The sequence below is a fragment of the Leiobunum rupestre genome, chromosome 9 (genome assembly GCF_980474605.1).
Source record: "Leiobunum rupestre chromosome 9, qqLeiRupe1.1.hap1, whole genome shotgun sequence".
In the NCBI taxonomy this organism is placed as follows: Eukaryota; Metazoa; Arthropoda; class Arachnida; order Opiliones; family Sclerosomatidae; genus Leiobunum; species Leiobunum rupestre.
In genome coordinates this window covers 34,760,514-34,767,237 of record NC_143392.1, presented here as the reverse complement: position 1 = coordinate 34,767,237, position 6,724 = coordinate 34,760,514, and positions in this window count along the sequence as shown.

The following is a 6,724-nucleotide window of genomic DNA, read 5'->3' as shown; positions in this document are numbered from 1 at the left end:
CTGTTTTCCAGCGATTGAGATTTTTAGTCTTACACGAGCCTAGTAAGAGTAAGACTCCTGTGACCGGCACAGTTTCCGCCACTGCCGCCGCCGCCGCCGTTGACTTGTAACGGCATAAAGAAAGAGAGAGAGATTGGTGGAGGGGGATTGGGGAGTACATTGCGAGAATAGACCCATAACAAAAGTGAGAACTCTGGACGGAACATCCTGTTTGTGACGTTTTGACCCACGTGACCGCCATTGAAATATACAGGCGGAAGTAAGGAAACGGATGTTCCGTTAAAAATGTTGAGTTGCTAGGTAAAAATGTAAATTTTCGGCCCCCCAACTTTCATCATGCGTCTATAAGAGAGGACGGGTTGCGGGCCGAGCTGCCTGATGGCCAGCCGGTTTCCCGCCCAAACTGGGCTAATTTGGGAACGCTGTTGCGGGTAAAAACATAGACAGTATATCCCTAAGGGGACGAGAAATTGCCTACCTTCCACTGCATTAACGTAGCTGTTTCTCTCACCGACGCTCTGTTATTGAAACAGGGGGGGGGGGGAAACACGTAAGCTTCTAAGAGCTTCAAATGACCTTGAAATCTCCCGTTTTTAAAGTACGGCCGTCTTTATTCAGTTGGGGCCCTAGCATCGACACGAACTCTTGCAGTTGGCCGCAAAGCGACTGTGATGGGGTCTAAAAATCAGAGCGTATTCTCGTCCCCTTAGGGATATATACTGTTTATGGTAAAAATAACGTTGGGTGGACGGCGATTTTTTAGCCAAACATATCCATATATATATACCTGTTTATGTTTGTTATCACTTGTAGAATGTCAAATATTTTCTAGGTAAGCTAGTGTGAGACTACTATTTGGGACTGCCGGGCCCGCTTGTTAATTTTGGTATGAGAACGAAGAAGGTGGTTACGGCTGCGATGTGAAAAGACTGATAGCCGGTCTCAAGGTCGCGTTACGATGGAGATAATAATATAACTATCAAAGACCATACTACTTTTTTTCCTAACGCGAGAGCGTAAAATTACGTTTAAAAGAAATTTATTTATTTATTTAATATTCGTTTTTCCCTATACGTGCTTTGCATTGCGTAAATTTACTGTCTAATAAAATTTGACCCTGAAAAGGAAAGAGATTTTGTTTGTAAAAATATTATCCTGGTAAGTCAACAAACTATGGTTAATAACTTGTGGATTTGGCCTGTATTTCTGTCTGTGAATTTAACCCTGAACATTGCAGTGGTGCTTGTGTAACCATAGGGCCTTGGCAGCATGGTGTCACACTATCGTCGAAATGCTAGTATGCTTTTTTCTGTTTGGATAAAGCTTGGTTGACTTATTATCTACGTTATGCTGCCAAGTCTGTATACAGGGTGTTTCAAAAGGGTATGCCAAAAATTTAAGGAGTTGAGAAGTATGCCTGTTTTTTCGCCCATTTTCCTACGATCAGTTAAAAGAGCGCCAGAGAGCACCAGAGAGCGCCAGAGAGCGCCAGAGAGCGCCAGAGAGCGCCAGAGAGCGCCAGAGAGCGCCAGAGAGCGCCAGAGAGCGCCAGAGAGCGCCAGAGAGCGCCAGAGAGCGCCAGAGAGCGCCAGAGAGCGCCAGAGAGCGCCAGAGAGCTTCAAAGTGTGGCCTACTAGCCCCAAGAAGTAGGCTGCAACAAGCGCAAAACCAAGCAGCAGGGACTTTAAATACTGTTTAAGTTTACTTTTTTACGCTGGTTACCTCGATTTGTTTACAAAGTCCTTTTTTACCTATCACACGAACCCAAACCTTAATGTTCGAGTTTCCCTGCTGCTTGGTTTCGCGCTTGTTGCAGCCTACTTCCAGGGGCTAGTAGGCCACACTTTGAAGCTCTCTGGCGCTCTTTTAAATCATCGTAAGAAAATTGGGAAAAAAACAGGCATACTTCTCAACTCACCCACTACAACTCTTTAAAATTTTTGCATAACCTTTTGAAACACCCTGTATTGTTGTTTGGTGGTTATTTTAAATCGATTTCTTACTTTATAACGCAAATATTTAAAAATTATTTAAATCACTTTGAAAATCGTCAACTCAAAAATCAACATAGAAAGCGGAAATCAGCACGAAAATCTCATTTTAAAAATTTCAAAATAATCTGTAAGCGCTGGTTTCATTTAAGTCTTATCGATAAAAACCATGAAGGTAATAGCCCCTTCTGAGTTTCATTTATTAGCCAAGTTTTTCCTTATTTCACCCCTTTTGTTTCTTTTTCATTGAGCGTTGAAAAAGCCAACTTCTATTTCACTCTTTTTTGAGCAGTTAAATTTTCGGATCTCACGTTTGACTCTTTTTGAGCGGTGAAAAAAACGCTCTTATCTCTCGCTCTTTCCGCTGTTTTTGAGTCTTAAAATTTTACTGCTCGCGTTTCACTATTTCTGAGCGTTCAAAAGGCCAACTTATCTTTCCTTCTTTTTTGAGCGGTTAAATTTTCAGATCTCGCGTTTTGAGCGGTGAAAAAAGCGCTCTTTTTCCATCTTTGTTGAGTGTTGAAATTTTCGGTCAGCTCTTTTCGCTCTTCTTTGAACGGTGAAAGTGGTTCCCTTCTCACTTTCGTTTTGTGCTCTTTTAAGATAAAACTTTACAACTCAATATACCAAAAACCGCTCACAATGAGAGGAGCGCGCCCATCACAACGAATTAGTAGTTGGGGTGACGTCGCGCGTCCCCTTCTGGCTGTTGTTTTCTTTTCCGTCACCCTTCCTAGAAGTTGTTACGATTTTCTTGTTCAGTCTGGCGTCAAGCGGAGGAATTACGAATACAGGAAATGTCGGCGATTTCACGGAATAACTCGGATTAGCGGGTTTTAGCGGCCAGAAGCGCAGTTGGCAATTATAGGACCCAATGTTCAGCTTCGTTGGATTTCGTCAAATTGCGACTAGATTATTATTTTCCAATAAATCAATTTGTTTAATAGCTATAGTAATGACCCTCCTACGCTATATAAGCTGGAGTTATTACTTGAAATGACTTGGGCTTATGGTGGTGAATTAGGTATTACCATAAGTGGATCATTCTCTCTAAGTATACAAATTCCGGGTCTCGGTATCTTAGTCTGGGTTTCGTGACGTCAGAGCTTGTATAGAGAGCAAACTCCAGAGAGACATTTTTTGAAAATATTTCGGCGGAGGCGCCACCGAGTGGTCATGACGGCAACTAAAGGTGCGTTTATTGAACAAAACTCTACACTTGGATCTGAAACTGACCTTGAACAAATATGGTACAGGTTTTTGGGGGGAGAAATTCGAAAAGCCAACCCCCAAAATTTCTCTCTCTCGGGCACTCGAGACACGTTCCAGACGAGAGACGTACCATAAGAGATGTATCAAACGTTAGATTCGGCAGTATAAATTCAGAGTGAAGTTGAGGTGATACACAGTATAGGACGGTTGTAAAGGGCTGCCAGACCAACCCCGACAAAGACTCTAGTCATAGGTAGCATAGCGTTTTGTCTACTTACGAGGAGACTACCCGAGGTGATAATCACCGATTTTATTGAAACTAGGTGGGTATGTAGACCTTATGGTAACATGAAATTCCACCAAGGGAAAAATTGCAATGGGCATTAGTTTTGCCCTGGCAACCGAAAATGTTTTTGACAACACAGTATGTATATTTTCCCATTGAAAATAACATGGGAATCTGAGCACTGAATTTTATGATATTTTGATGAAATTTGGTCAATTTGATCAAAATATGTAAAAATTTATCAATTGTTATTTTAAATGGGACAATATACAGACTGTGTTGTCAAAAACATTTTCGGTTGCCATGGCAAAACTAATGCCCGTTGCAACTTTTCCCTTGGTGAAATTTCATGTTACCATAAGGTCTACATACCCACCTAGTTTCAACAAAATCGGTGATTATTACCTCGGGTAGTCTCCTTGTTAGAGATAATGATCCACTTATGGTATTACCCTAGCTAGTGTTGTAAGTCGGAAAATGACCGAGGCCTCTTTTCCGGAAAATTTTCCGTATTTTTCCGAAAAAAATAAAAAGAGTTTTCATTCCATGATATTATTATAATGTTTGCAAATTTAAATAAAGCGGTATTTTCGCGTAATTTTTTTCAATAATAAAGTAAAACTAAACCTCTAGACTAGTTTAAACTGATTAACAATGTAACACTATTAATGTTTTGTAATATGTTTACTCATATTAGACATTTCATATCGATAAAAAGTTAAAAACATTGAAAACCTTTAAAAAGTAATTTGTGTTTCAATTTTTTATTTTTCCAATTTGCGGAAAATTTTCCGCATTTTATTTTTACGGAAAATTAACAACACTAACCCTATAGCTACGAAATTATCTTATCGACTCATTCGACTGACTAAATCTGTTCAATTATAATTTTTATTTTTTAGTAGAATTAATCGATTTTATTTTTATTTTTTAATTGAATTAATCAATTTAACTTAATTTTTTTAATTGAATTAATCAATTTAACTTAATTTTTTTTAATTGAATTAATCAATTTAACTTATTTTTTTAATTGAATTAATCAATTTAACTTATTTTTTAATTGGATTAATCAATTTAACTTAATTTTTTTAAGTTGAATTAGTCGATTTAAATATCATTTTTATTTTTTAGGTGAATTAATCGATTTAATTATCATTTTTATTTTTTAGTTGAATTAAAAAAAATTCATTTTCATTTTGATTGAATTAATCGATTTCCTTTTCATTTTGATTAAATTAATCGATTTCCTTTTCATTTTGATTGAATTAATCGATTTCCTTTTCATTTTGATTGAATTAATCGATTTCCTTTTCATTTTGATTGAATTAATCGATTTCCTTTTCATTTTGATTGAATTAATCGATTTCCTTTTCATTTTGATTGAATTAATCGATTTCCTTTTCATTTTGATTGAATTAATCGATTTCCTTTTCATTTTGATTGAATTAATCGATTTCCTTTTCATTTTGATTGAATTAATCGATTTCCTTTTCATTTTGATTGAATTGATTCTGATTGATTTCATTTACCATTTACGTGGGCTTACCATAACGACTTTGACCTTAAATATCTCAAGAGAATTTAATTTGACATTCGTTTATCCTTTGTTAGTCTTGAGTGTATACCAAGTTTCATAACAAACGACTGGACTTCATCTACTAAGCAGATTTTATATCAGAAAGCGTCTGCTAAGCAGACGAATAGTCCAGCAGTTTATGCTTCTCGTATAGGCCGCTACGTGGTTCTATGCAAACTGAAAAAGCCATGCTTGTATAATATTTGTGAAACCGAGTTTAAACATTGACCCCAATATTACTAAAACATTAATTACAAAAAGCGCTCATTTCCAACGGCTCATCAATTACAAAAAAGCGCTCATCTTCTACGACATATCAATTGCAAAAACCATTAATTTTCTACGCCATATCAATTACAAAAAACGCTCATCATATACGCCTTATCAATTACTAAAAGCGCTCTTCTTATACGCCTTATCAATTACAAAAAGCGTTCATCTTATACGCCTTATCAATTACTAAAAGCGCTCTTCTTATACGCCTTATCAATTACTAAAAGCACTCATCTTATACGCCTTATCAATTACAAAAAGCGTTCATCTTATACGCCTTATCAATTACAATAAGCGCTCATCTTACAAGCCATATCAATTAAAAAAAACGCTCATCATATACGCCTTATCAATTACTAAAAGCGCTCTTCTTATACGCCTTATCAATTACAAAAAGCGCTCTTCTTATACGCCTTATCAATTACAAAAAGCGTTCATCTTATACGCCTTATCAATTACTAAAAGCGCTCTTCTTATACGCCTTATCAATTACAAAAAGCGCTCTTCTTATACGCCTTATCAATTACAAAAAGCGTTCATCTTATACGTCTTATCAATTACTAAAAGCGCTCTTCTTATACGCCTTATCAATTACTAAAAGCACTCATCTTATACGCCTTATCAATTACTAAAAGCGCTCTTCTTATACGCCTTATCAATTACTAAAAGCACTCATCTTATACGCCTTATCAATTACAATAAGCGTTCATCTTATACGCCTTATCAATTACAAAAAACGCTCATCTTGTACGCCTTATCAATTACAAAATTCGTTCATCTTATAAGCCTTATCAATTACAACATTCATTCATCTTATACGCCTTATCAATTACGAAAAGCGTTCATCTTATACGCCTTATCAATTACTAAAAGCGCTCTTCTTATACGCCTTATCAATTACAAAAAGCGCTCATCTTATACGCCTTATCAATTACAAAAAAACGCTCATCATATACGCCTTATCAATTACTAAAAGCGTTAATCTTATACGCCTTATCAAGTTATCATTTACAATAAGCGCTCATCTTACAAGCCATATCAATTACAAAAAGCGCTCATTTTATACGCCTTGTCAATTACAAAAAACGCTCATCTTATACGCCTTATCAATTACTAAAAGCGCTCATTTTATACGCCTTATCAATTACAAAAAAAGCTCATCTTATACGCCTTATCAATTACTAAAAGCGCTCATTTTATACGCCTTATCAATTACAAAAAAAGCTCATCTTATACGCCTTATCAATTACTAAAAGCGCTCATTTTATACGCCTTATCAATTACAAAAAACGCTCATCTTATACGCCTTATCAATTACTAAAAGCGCTCATTTTATACGCCTTATCAATTACAAAAAACGCTCATTTTATACGCCTTATCAATTAC